Source organism: Condylura cristata, unplaced genomic scaffold, assembly GCF_000260355.1.
Source record: "Condylura cristata isolate star-nosed mole 26May11 unplaced genomic scaffold, ConCri1.0 scaffold00007, whole genome shotgun sequence".
Taxonomy (NCBI): domain Eukaryota; kingdom Metazoa; phylum Chordata; class Mammalia; order Eulipotyphla; family Talpidae; genus Condylura; species Condylura cristata.
Window position 1 is genome coordinate 31,060,783 of NW_004567108.1, and position 14,175 is coordinate 31,074,957.

Here is a 14,175-nt window from a genome sequence, read left to right on the forward strand (position 1 = left end):
TATTTGTTTAGGACCCTCCCTGGTGGCACAGCGGGTTAAAGCACAGCACTAAGAAGCTAAAGCCACTTCCGCATGAGTTCGATCCCCGCCTGCCCTGGAGCCTGCCCCGGAGTTGACCACATGGCACCAAAGACCTCTCTTGACATACCCGCCGCTCCCCTCAGCAGTGTACTTCATCGATCTGCCTGTTCTGCTCCCCTCTAGGGTGAATCCTCTCACCCTCCACATCTCTGGCCTGTACCCCAGTTCTATATGAATAAATAAATCTTTAAAAAAAATTTATTTATTTATGCTTACAGAACTGGGAACAAGCCAGAGGTGTGATGGGTGAGAAGATTCACCAAAGACAGAGTGGGGAATAGGCAGATCCACTGAAATACACTGCTGAGGGGAGCAGCAGGTGGGTCAGGAGAGGTCTGCAACGCCATGTGGGTCAGCTCCCTGGTTAGGGATTGAACTCATGTTGCAGTGGCTTCAGAGAGCTTCATAATGCGGTGTTTTAACAGGGAGAGCCCAGTTTTTGCCTTTTACCAGTTGCTGGATTCCAATTCAGTTTTGTTGCATACATTTTATTATTTTAAAGTGCACGTTCCCTTTTGTTTTATATTCCAAAACACCTGTCACATTAACATTCAAACAGTCAACTTTTACTAACTACTTTTTTCAGGCAGTGATATTTTTATGCAATGAAATTCTTCCCTTGAAATTCAGGAATGAACAAAACAACACACCCTTCCAGATGTGGAGAAAATAAAGCCTGTCCTGCTCTTGAACCTCCTGAAATTTAAATGACCTTCTTTTGTGTTATGTCACTTTGTACTCCACCTGTTTTATTCTCTTCCCCACCCCTCCCTTAGTTTGACCTACCATAGTTGATTCAGGGAGCTTCCCTCAGGTCACCTGCTGGCTATCTGCAATGGCAGCTGGAGCTGGAGGTAAGGGATGGGGCATATACCTCAAGTTATCTGGGCTAGGTGTCATTCAGTCAGCATAGGAAAGTGAAGAGGAAACAGGGTTTCCTCTGAATTAATTCATTGCTAGAATTGCCTTTTAACATTAATGATACTGAGCCTTCGGTCATTATATTGCCTCAACTTCTAGAAGTTAGCAACTCAGATAAGATTTCAAGTATGTGGATTTCACTGTTATTGACTCGCCTTCAAGTCAGAGGAGGTTTCAGTAAGCCTGACAGAAATGAGCAAGAGTTCAGAAGCTTCGTTAGAGGCAGTATTAAGGTACAGCCTGGTCTTGTTCCCTCTACTACCTTATCATCACTAGCAACATCTGCATCTTTGTGTCTTACCTAAGACCTTTTCTTACCTGATAAACTTTCCCTTTTCTTACCTATCTGACCTTCCCTTTTCTTACCTGTCTTACATTTCCCCTTTTAAGACAGAGGTCAAATAATCACACAAGGAATGGAACAAAAAATGGAGTAACTAGTTTACTCTTGTAACCACTTTATTTAACTCTAATTCACTTTTGTCTCGACCTGTGTTAGGAACCCCAGCAATACCAATCTCTTTCATTGAACATTCATTGAAAGACTACTTAATTATGGTTTTTGATCTCAGGAGGTTTAAACTTTTGTGACATTAGTAAATCAGTTTTAGGTGCTTCGTTCATCTTTTGAAAGTTATGTGATTGTTTTCTAAACAAGATTGTTTATTCAACAGAAAATTGTGTGTGTGTGTGTGTGGCATGTCTAATACTAGAGGGTTAAAGCATATTGTTGTGCAGACTCGATAGTGTGCAAGGCTAGGGCTGCCAGTCATTCTTCAGTGTGCACTGCAAAACCAGCTCTTAAGTGCACCAGAGTATATTGTGGTGAACATACTCTACCATCTTGGCATTCACAGGCCTTTACTTATACATCCATATAATGGGCTGGATTCTGCTCTCGAAAGATATTCTGGAATCACTTGAAAGTCTATTGCTATAATGCAATAAGAAAATATATTGAATTTTGGATGTGTTTGTGTGGGATCAGAGGATATCCAGGGACCCCAAATTATCAATAAAAGGGAAGGGGGTGGGATAGGTGGGTGGAGTAGGGAAAATAATGCCTCAGATTTTCATGTGTATCTCCAACAGACATGCCCATGACTATGCTGAGCTTACAGTAACTCAGTTTGTGCTAATCTGACCTTCTTGGAGAGTGAATGGATGCCTAATACTAAATTACATTTGAAATCTTCACATTTTGATTTTGTAAAACATTGGACATCATTTTTACCCTCAAATACAATTAATCAGGCAGCTCTCCTGTCCATCTGTGAATATGCAGTTGCCTCTCTTTTTCCCCTCTCCTTTTCCTAATAACCATCTTTTTAAAATGTGAATGAATTTGTTTTTCCACTATATAATTTAGAGAGTACTAACTTCACACGTCCATATGGGCACATGAGAAATAGGGATGCTTTGCAAAGTTGCGTGTCACTCTTAAGCAAGGGCTGTGTTATTCTCCATATCATTGCAATTTTTGTTTTGCTATTGACGTGAGCACTGGAAGACTTGTAAAATACGTTATGCCTGCATCTGTCTTAGAAACAGAGTGTGCATGACATGATTAGTAAGATCCCTCTTATCACAGTTGTATTTTAGGGTCTAAAAGATATTTAAAGATCAGGCACATAACCTGAAGTGGCAGCAGCTCTGTGTTTACAAGACCTGCCAGCACCAGGAAACATACAGACTAGCGTGATACACAAGGCCTTCTTGTCCCGGCCTCCACTGCTTGTCCAGCCCGGCCTCCACTGCTTGTCCAGCCTCATCTCCAACCAGTTCATACTGATTATCTTACCTTCCAGACACGCGGAACTCTGTGCAATAAGATGAACGGTCAGATTATCCTCCTAGCTCGTTACCTGTGCATGTGCTTTTCTAGCAGTTATTAATCTCTCTTCCCCTCTTCTCACCTCTTGGTTTTTCAGATCTGGCTAAACAACCTTCTGTGTGACACATTCCTATCTCTCGCTGGCTGGTTTAGGTGCCTGCTAAGGCTGTGGAATTGGATGGCCTGAGGGGACTGTCCCATTCCATGCTGAAGAGCCCCTCCTCTTTCCAGTCATTTCGTGAGCAAGCCTGTTACCGCCTGCTCTGTTTTGTTGCTCCATGACCTCTCCCACTGCTTTGGAAAGTGCAGCTGAGTTGATTTCTATTTACCAGGCAGAAAGTGGCGCTCAACAGATAATGACTTGAATTATGAATTCGTACGGCACAGCACATCATCTAGGAGACCCCGCATTACATCCGGCATGCGTTTCCCTCCCCAAATCTGCTCAGATAGTTCACTTAGCCTATCTGGCATTATATTTTTTCCCCTCTATTGAAATAGCTGTCTTTCATTTATTTTTCCCAATTCCTGTGGCTGTGCGGGTGTCAGTTTTTCAGGTGTTCTTTATCACTAAGGAATACTACCCAACTCTTCCCATTTGTTCTAATTTTTTCTTCTCCCTTTCTCTTCCACGTCCTTTCCTTCCCACTTTACTTCCCTCAGTTCCTTCTCCTCCTCCTCTCCTCCCCTTCTCTTCCTCTCTCCCTTCTCTCTTTCTGTCTCTTCCTCTCCTTCTTCCTTTTCCCCCCATTCTTCTCTCTCTGCTCCCAAATTCATCATCCACTTCCTGTTCTTCCTCTTCTTCCTCTCTCTTTTCTTTTCCTTGCAGCTTATTTCTCAGCTCTAGGGCCTTCTTTTTTTTTTTAAGACTTATTTTTATTTTTGCATACAAAAACTGGGGTGAAGCCCAGAGTGTGGCAGGGTTGAGAAGATATACCAGAGACACAGTGGTGAGCAGATCTACTGATATACACTGCTGAGGGGAGCAGGGGGCAGACAGAGAGGTCTGCTGAGCCATGTGGGTCACCTCCCTAAGCAGGAATTGAATTTGTGCTGCAGTGGCTTCCAATAGATAGCTTTTGAGACGTAATGCCTTTCTGCCTTTTAAATCTTGTCAACAAAAATACACTTTTTCAGAAGCCAATCTCTGAATCAGTCGCTGAAAACTGCATTTTCTGTTACATTTATATTTATAGGTTCTCTCAGTATTTGTAGTTTTGTGCACATTAAAAATTATTTTCAGGCCCTCCCTGGTGGTGCAGCGGGTTGAAACACAGCGCTGAGAAGCTAAAAGCCACTTCAACATGGGTTCGATCCCCACCCCAGAGGTGACCCACATGTGCGGCAGACCTCTCCTGACCCATTGGCTGCTACCCTCAGCAGTGTACATCACTTTGTTGATCTTCTTATTCTGCTCCCCACTCTGTCTCTGGTGAATCTTCTCACCCACCCCCCTGTCCCTCTGGCCTGTACCCCAGCTCTGTATGCACAAATAAAAAAAAATTATTTTCAAGTGTGTAGTTATCAGCAAACGAGGGTAATGACTGACAGCTGTGTGTTTGAAGTTTTTCTACAGTTTTTGGACAACAGTGCTTTTTTGAAGAGTCATACAAATTTACCATGTCACTTGTTTTTCCAAGTACTGTATTCTAGGGATTACATTCTATCAGATATAAATATATCTTTGTACTTGCTAAAGTTAAGTGCTATAAGAGGCTAATCAAAGGTCCTTAGAACACAAATAGCCCTCAACAGTTATTGATGAGAATTGGAGTACCTTATGCAATTGTTCATAGAATGACCATTACTTTCTATGATACATATGTTTTTTTTAATTTTATATAAAAACTTATTTTTATAATTTCTCTCTTCCTCTTTACTTTGTCAGTACTCAATAGGAACTCTGTAACCTCTAACTGTTGTTGCTAGCATGAATTCAGACTAACCGTAATATTTTATAAAACCGTGGTGAAGTTTGAAATGAAAAGATCTTGAATAAGTTGGCATTGGTAACTCTAAAGGCAGGGAAATGGATTCAGATTGAGAGAGAATGTCTGAGGGAGGGTAAGAGGTGGTAATTTCATGGTATTTAAGACATATTATATCTCTGAGATTTAGGTGTACCTACTGTTCCTATTTCTTGGGTTAATACTGATCATATTTTCATAAATTATACTGAGGGATGATTATTTAGTTTTAAAATGATGACCAGCCTAACTCTTATTAAAAAACCATTGTTCTTTAGAAAAGAAAGTTACTAGTTATGTTGGCAATTTTTTGAAGTCTAGAGTAGTTCATTCGAATTGACTAAGTTTCACTGTCTGTAAAGTAAGCTGTTTAACTGCATTTCTTTTTAGAATAAACAAATCCCTTGGCGAAAGTAGATGTAAATGAGAACTATTTCATTTTAAAAGTCTAAAAAGAGCTTCATGACCTATAAATCTATTAGATGAATTCCTAGGATGTAGTTTGCTTCAGTGAACCAAATTTGAAACTTAATTTAGTGAGTTTCACTGTCAATATTTGCCATGCTAATTGGAGAATATTCTATTCTCCCGTTTTATATTGTGTAGAATGTCTTTTTGGCTGCAACAGGCTTTGTTATTAGAAGCCATTGAACTGAATTCTGATGAGATCATGTTTTGACGTAGGATGTGGACCAATAGTAAACCTGCTTCAAAGTCTTGGAAGATATCTTAAAAGTGTCAGCCAAAAGAGGTGGGCACTGCATCAAGCAGAGAGGAGAGAAGGGAAGTTCTGCTGCTAAAGATCACAATTTTAATAGATTTATTTTGTTTTTACCATGACTTAGAGCCATCAGATACCTCAGCAAATCGATTCTAAAGCTAGTTCTTGCATGTAGTAAATAGTCAGAATTGGTATGTATATTTAAAATCTGTCTACACCTTCTCAGAATCTGATCACCGTTTAAAATATATGTGAGTTGCCTGATTCTTGTTGTTTGTTGACTAGTTTAGAATTACAAGTGGATGCAAAGTTGGATTTTGCATTATGTAAAAACTTGTTCCTGTTGCCACCAAAGCTATTTTGTAGATGATTTACAATTGTATCTTTTCCTTCCAGTGTTGATATATGGATCTAATATGTTTAACTGACAACTGTTGAAATTTTGAACTTTATAGAAATGCTACAATTTTAAATGAAGTCTTACCGTATTGTTTTGTTAGCTTATTTACAAATACTCTTGGAGGCAGTTATTTGAAAGTGATCTTTCCTTACAGATAAGCCCTACTCTCAAATATTTTATTTTAAAAACTTTGTTCCCAAATTAAAAAGCCTGCAACTAAGAGTAATCATTTAGTTGTATGCATCTGAGCTAGTCCTAAACTTGTTTTTATGTAACTTATATTTAAAAAGTCTTAAAATTTATCATTTTATTCACATTTGCATATTAAAATATAAACAGGAAAGTTATTTACTATGATTTTAAAATAATATAAAAGTAATAAACATGGAACTGTTTTTTTTTATTTGTTCTTGTCTGTTTCTGGATTCATGTTTGTTATTTAGAAAATAATAAGAGATTTCTAGACTGTTACTACTTGCTAGAATATTCTTTTGTAATGTTTCAAAAAAAAATGTTTGCTATACATTGCTGGTAAAAGGGGGGCTTCTAATTTAAATTGTTTAAGTTCTATTTGAAATTCAATTCAGTTGGAAGTAAATCTGCCTTCATATAAATCATAGTCCCAACTCCTTGTCAGTGTTCAAATCATTTACTATTGCTAATAGTGACCAGAAGTCACTTGATTTTATACATTGAGAAAGAATATTTCAAGTCTAACCTTTAGTCATTCAGCATAGTGCTTAATTATTGATGCTAGTGAGATTTTTGGTCATGGAATGAAAGAAGAATGTGCCTATGAAATGATAGCTTTCCTGTAAAGTATACCTACCAATGATTCTCCTGAGAGGATTCTTATTTACTCTTTAGAAAAAAACTTTTTTTTCCCCAGAACAGTGCTAGCATATGTACAATCTTCTCTTGTTTGATTTTTGAGGAAATTATTCTAGACCAGGGAAAAGTTATTCAAAATTACCTCTATTGTGCAGGCATCTTATTTCAAAATTGGATAGTTATTATAATGTCAATGTACCTGGCAGCATTTAGGATATTCATGTGTAGAGAAATCATGATATAGCCTGAAAAGTGGCAGCATTGCTAATTTCTACTCCGACACATTTAATCATTTTTAAAGAGTTGTTTATGAGGTGATTTTATTTTTGATAATTTTCTTGGTGTTATGATAAAAAGGAATATTTTCTTCTGCTTGTTATGAAGGATGCATTTTGAGTGGCATAAACAAATAATATTCACTTTATCATCTTATTTTTAATGTCTTATTACTTTAAAATATAACTTTCAGGACATCAAAAATAGGATAATAGTCCCAAAGATAAACAGAGGAGAAGATAAATTTATTTTCTTTTAATGTCATCATTATCATACAAATTTATTGCTTAATAGATATTAATATTTTCTTCTTCTCTTTCACAACTGTCTAAGAAACTGTTGTTTTTGGGAGACATGACCCTCCCTGAAAACCTAGAAACTGTTTGTAAATGAAAGGCTTTTGAGAAGATAGTGAGAACCCCTGTCGATCATATGCAAACAGAGCTTCCAGAAACACACTAAAGCTACTAGAGTAAATTCTGCCATCCCTGGGGCTTTAAGACCAGGAATCTCCTTGTCCACCTATCATCCCACCTTTTTGCAAAAGGTTGTGAATTATTGGCAACAGTTAGAACTAGAATATTGGAAAATACTCAAGTCTGGAATTATCTCTGCATGGCCTGGAAAGAAAATCTTACTGACTGGCCATGTAAATGCTTAGGGAAAAAGAGATTGGTAAGCACATAATCTGAGACTGCATTAATGTTTCTGTGTGGACACACCACCCCTATCCTATCGCTACATATGCAAAAGCCACTAAGAATCCACAGTGACAAGGAAGCCCATTTTGACATAATCACAATTTCCATGATTTCTTTCCTGTCTGTTGCGATTTCACCTCCAATGGTTTTTGCCAAGATGCAGAGACTCTTGACTAAAGAGGCCACAACACAAGACTAGAATAATAGCCTACCCTTTTCATTATGGAGAAATTAGCCAAGTAAGATATAATATAAACATACAAATATATTTGTTATGACTTTAAATCCATCCTCAACCTCAATAACTGGATTAGAGAACACAATTTCCTCTGAAGGCATTTCATGGAAAGAAATGTCGAATGAAACATTCACAAATTGTAAGCATTACTTTAAGTGAGATTCTATGTCGTTGATAATGTAAAAGTGTCAAATTATTTCTATACGTTCTTCATTACTTTATTCTTTCAGCAATGTCAGACTGTTGGTTACTCAGAAATGCAAAGTCTCAATAAATCGCTGCACTCAGTATAGAACGCACCACAGCCCCGACCCCGGTATTCAAGAAAAGTTTGTAGAATTCAGTACTGTAAGCACCAAATACAATCTGTGCTTTTATTCACATATGAGTTTAATGTTTATTTTAGAAAACCAGTAAGCAAGCCAACAAAATGGCTGCAGAACCCGTTCATAAACGCTGGTTTTCTCAAGTGTGGCTCTTGTTTCAGGAATTATCTAAAGCAGCTTCAGGTGACAAATGAGCAACTTGAGCAGATGCTGTTTGATTCAGTGAAAGATTTCTGAGTTTCCCACTTTTGTGTCAGTATTTTCTAAGTGAGAGCTGGGGAAGAATAAGTAGCCAAAAGCAAAAAGTGAATTGAATTGCTACTTAAACAAGCATATTGCTATCACTTCTTTAATTTGGTTGCTGACTCACAGTGCAGAATGGACCTGATATCTCCACCAAAAAATGGTTAAATAATATTCAAACTGATAAGTCTGACATTCGACAGGCAAGCAATCTAATTGATGGATGAAAAACTTGACCCTGAGAAGTAGCTGAATGACTTCTCTCAGGATCATAAACTAGAAAGTGGCAGATGAAAAGAAAGCTCAGTTTACTTTCTTCCATTGCAGTTATACCATATATTCCTATCTTCCTGTTATCCCCAATTTATACATTGTTAAAAATATTTCCCCTGGGTCTCCTTGGTGGCACAAATGTTAAAGCACCACATTGTGAGGCTCTCCAAAGCCACTACAGCACGAGTTCACTCCCCCACTATGGAGGTGACCCACATGGCACGGCAGACTCTCCTGACCCACCTGCTGCTCTCTTCAGCAGTGTACTTTGTCAGTCGGCCTGTTCTGTTCCCCACTTTGTTTCTGGTGTATCCTCTCACCCACCACACCTCTGGCCTGTGCCCCAGTTCTGTAAACATAAGAAATTATCTTTAAAATATATATATGTATATATATTTCTCCTGTTCACCCTATGGCCTAATTTGGGTGAAAAAATACATGATTATATCAAAGATCCAATAATAAGACCGAAATATAGTGAATAGAAAAGAGAAAAGAGCAGAGGAAGAATGGGTGGGTAAAGGTTGTAAGTAATGAATGGAGAACTAGAAGAAATAGCTGTATAATTGAAAAATAAGAACTTGATAGTGAAAATTAAATGGAAAATGGAAAGGAAATAGGCTGATTTGAATCTATGTAACAGGAAGAGCAAAAGAAATGACTTGAATTCTCAAATACCATTTATTCTGAGTCATGAGGATGCTAACTGACTCATTGGGATTTATGAGACTTTAGTTAATGGTAGACAGAAACCACAGCTAACTAGTGGAAACGGCCACAGAAAAAAAGTTACCACTAAGTAAGTTATTTCCAAAGAATTTGCTCTAAGCCTAAGTAATTTCTATGTAAATTAGCAATAATCACAAGCATTGATGAGTCAAGTAAGTATTTATTTGAAATATGTGTTCATATACATATATATAGATATATTTATATATATATATCACTCAGATAAACAACTGGGAAATCCACAGACCACTTGCTCATTTCTCTTTCCAGCACTGGACTCCTTCCTCCATATTCTGTAACCTTTGCAAGAAAAACATTACACTTGCACTGAAGAACACATCTTTTTCTTTGAGAAGCCATCTTAAGACATTCTTGCTTCAGGGAACTGCAACACTACATTCATTTCATGTGGCATTTTCATTTCCTGCAACTTAAACAAGATAGTATGCCAAATATCCTTGTTGCTATTCTGTGCTTCTTTTTTATTGTCCTTATTTTTGAACGGCCTTTTCTTCCTCTTTTCTCATTGCCCTTCATATTCCTTCTATACCCCTTTTTTATTTTTTACTCTATTTCTAGCTACTTTTCTCCTTTTGCAATGAGCCAGTCAGGGGGACCACGTGGACTGTGGAGAAGGGCTCAGGGCTCAAGGCTGATGTAGACCTGCTCTCATTGCCAAAGGTCCAGAGAAAGACTCAGAGCGTTTACAAGACTATTTCAGTAAAATAACAGCCATCCCATTCTAAAAAAAAAAATAAATCGTGGCAAGTAATCCTCTTTTAGTGCCAAGTACATATTTTAGATTATTAGCCATTTTGGAATGGGAATCTTTCCAAATTGAATTATATAGTTTTTTGCCTTGAAATTTTGCATAAACAGCAACCTAACAAAGAGTTTGTAAGAGAAAAGTATGTGTATTCCTGTCCAGTGTTTTTATTTAAAAAAAATACATGTACAATGTAAGGTGTGGGGGAGAGAAAAGGGAGAAGAGAGGAGAAATGAACGTAGGCATTAGCATTTTTTTCTAGGCATCTGTGGAGTCTGGAGAGCAACCACAGAATGAAGAACACCTGGTAATCTTAACAGCCAAGACCAGCGGTTCTCCAACGGAAGCCTGAGACGGGGTCACGGGATGGGGGCGGGGCTTGTGACGCTGGAAGTTTTGACTCAGGAAGTTTTCATTAGGATGCTTAGAATGTGTTTGTGCAACAAACTCCCAGGTGCTGCTTTTGATTGTTTAGACCCCACACTTACCTTTCACTCCAGCAGCCATCCCAAAGAGTGAACTTTTAGAACCTGTTCCCATCCTCCATGGAGATATCTTCAGTTTGCTCTTTTTTCTTACATTTATCCATAAATTTGCTTGGGTTTGAGATGGACCATGCCAGTCTGAGAACAATACCTTGTATTGGTCTTATCCTTTTCAGAAATGCATCTCACCCTGTGGGGATTTATTGCTGTATTACCATTTTGCAGGTGAAATTGAGACCTGATATACTAGTTCTGTGACCTGAAATAGAACTCGTCTTCCTTCTGGTCTAAGACTTTGCTTGCCATAGTGTTAAGGGGAAGGATGTCCTAAAGGAACTCTGCAGAGTCTTGTGGACTCCACCCGTTACTCCAGCTTTCTGTACCCTATACTGTACTCCAGTGATTGGAAACTACAACTCCCAGCAGTACTAGGGAGAGAACTGCGAGGACCCAAGGGCGGAGCTAGCAGGAAGGAATTCTGGGACATTTGAGGGGATAAATAGGGCACGATTGCATCTCCTGCGCTCTGCCTCTCTCGCTCAGGAACCAGCTCTCCGGACTGCGTGACTTGGTGCCTTCAGTCAGCCTAGCCATAAGGTATTCCACTTACTTTGAATCCTGCTCTCTTTCCCTGGGTTGTTTCCTGTTCCTTTCCCTTTTTTGTAAATAAACCCATTGTTGACCCTTTTGTGTGTACCTGCAGTGTAACTGAGTTTTGAGCGCGTGGGTGAAGCCCCACAGACAGGCGGCCCAGTCCACTCTGGGCTACCCTGTAACAATAGGATGATAGGAAAGTCAACAAAGCAGGAGAATGACCATGGCCAGTTGAGGTCACTGATGCCTCTGGCTGCACTACCTTCAGGGCATCGGAAATGCTTTTTCACTTCTCCAAAAAGCTCATTTGACACAACTACTTTAAAACAGATTGAATCTTCTCTTTCTTGTTATCTTTTAAGTCTGTTTGGGTTATAAGCAGAAGAGAGTCCAGTCTGTGACGCGTATTTCCCAAAAGTTGGTTAGTGCTTCAATAAAGTAAAACAAAGTTAAATAAAATAAGGACTGCAAAGGATATGCTTTTGCATTAGGTTAAATTTATTCAATTCTGGGCCTCCCTGGTGGCACAAGGAGTTTGTCACAGCACTAGGAAGCTATCCACAGCTACTGCAGCACAAGTTCGATCCTTGGCACAGAGAATAGCACGCAAGTCTTAAATTTGTTCTTATTTCCCTAGTACAATAATTTTAATATCGTAAGTGTTTAAGGAACAACAACTGGCCAGTTTGATGTTGAACAACTAGTATATTTTCATTTATACCTATTTGACTTTTGCTTTGTCTGGAGTACCTTGCTTCCATACAACGGTTCAATTATCAGCAAAGCCGAACCATCAAATTTCAGTCTATTAGATGTCTTTAAACATGAACACAGACCTTTCAATTTAACTCATTTCAAAGCTGGCTGAAATATCATGGCAGCGGGGGAGGTGGGCTATCCAAAGAGTTCAGCGATGTGTGAGTGGCTGGTGAATTAAGAGTATTAACTCAAGACTGGTGTAAAATTCTCCCAAATTTCCTAAATTTTACTCATGTCAGAAAATAAAACCCTTCACCAACATAACTGGGTATTCACTAGACATCACCACACAATGCAAATAGGCTGGACTTATTTTCACTCCCATGAGCACATGCTGCATACAAGCTTCCTTCTCCGAGGGGCCACTCACAGCCCTGGGCCTCTGGGCCTCAAGGACCTTGGTCCATTTTCTGTGCCTCATGTTGTTCTGGCTGTTTGCTGAAGTCTCTGTCCCCAAAGTTAACTCAATGGAATGAACCCTAAATGGCATAGTATTTAATAGTACGATGTGGAATTAAAGGAGATACATAGATTTGCATGCAATATATTTTAGGTAAATAAATAAAAATGAGGGTGACTGGCTACAGTGGTAGAATGAACAACCCTGTGTGTGTGTGTGTGTGTGTGTGTGTGTGTGTATACAGCTCCTTATAAATTGTGCAGTATTGACCACACACATGAAAATTAATGTAGCAAAATCTCTGCTCATCTTGAACTCTTACTAAGAATGTCGACATGCGTTTCTTTAATAGACACAACTGTATGCTGTCCTCACACCCTCCCACTTCCCTCCCTCACCCCATTACTGGGCAGCTAGCGAGCTTCCGACACACCTCTTTGCTGGTTTGTTCACGGTTTTATGTTTGTATGGATAATTGTCCAAATTATATCCCAGATTCTAAAACATCATATTATTGTATTTGTTCACCCAAAATGTAGCTCTGGGCTGAAAATAGGTAACACAAGTCAATAGTATTCCTATGGATAAGAGTCGGAAGTTTCCAAAAATGAAATATTTCCAAAAAATTCTCAGAGGCTCAAGCAAGAGACTTCTAAAAGTAAGATTGGTAAGTCAGGTAGAATTTTGAAGGTAACACGTTCAGTTGCGTAGAAAAATAAGTCTCTCAGTTTGTTCGTCTACCATCTTTCTGTGACATAATGAAGAAAAATAAAGGGTTAAAGCAAATATGAAAGACCGAAGCCATAAGCATCACAGCCATGCCAATGTTTAGAGGAGAACTGCAGAGGTGTGTCTGCCCCAGGAGAGCCATGGGGAGTGTGTGAACAGTGCTGGCCTACAAAGACCTCCAGGAACAGACGCTGGGCTCTTTAATAAGTATTCCAGGGAGTCAAGCTTTCCTGGAAAAAGCAAATTAGTGTGAGAAGCCAGTAATGTGCAATTTCAGTTTTAAAAATAGCCATGTACTGTTAAGGCTGCAGTGTGCATGAGAGAAGCCCTTGTTAATATCTGCCTCCGCTTCCACATAAAACCAGAGAAGCAACACTGTAATTCTTGCCTGGCAAATACTGCAAAGGGCAGAAAGGGTGGTATCACTTGGAGTCAGTTTTGGCTCCTTCCAATGACAAAGTTTAGGGGTATTGTGTCCGCTTTTAGCATATCAGTACTGAATAGAGGACAGTCAAGCGATGGCTCTGCCTGTCACAGGGACCTGAGCGGTGCCTCCCTGCCGATTTTGGCTCTTCATTTGCCTAATTACCCTGCTAGGCTGGCAGGAATGTTAGCTTCAGTCCTGGCGGTGCTGACTGCAGAGACCCTACCTGGCACTTTGAAGTTGTTGCATCAGCATTTTAGAGAGAAATGAATGAAAAATCAATCAGGAGGACTGCAGTGGTAGCATGCACAATTCTAACCTAGTTTGTCCATAAATTTCAACTCTTCACCGTAGACCCAAGCAGTGTTTAAGATGGTAAGTAAATCTGTGACAACTATGCTGCTTCCACTTAATCAGACATTTTCTTTTGTCCTCTTTTCTATTTTAGAACAAGCAAATTTAACCTCCTTAGGAAAC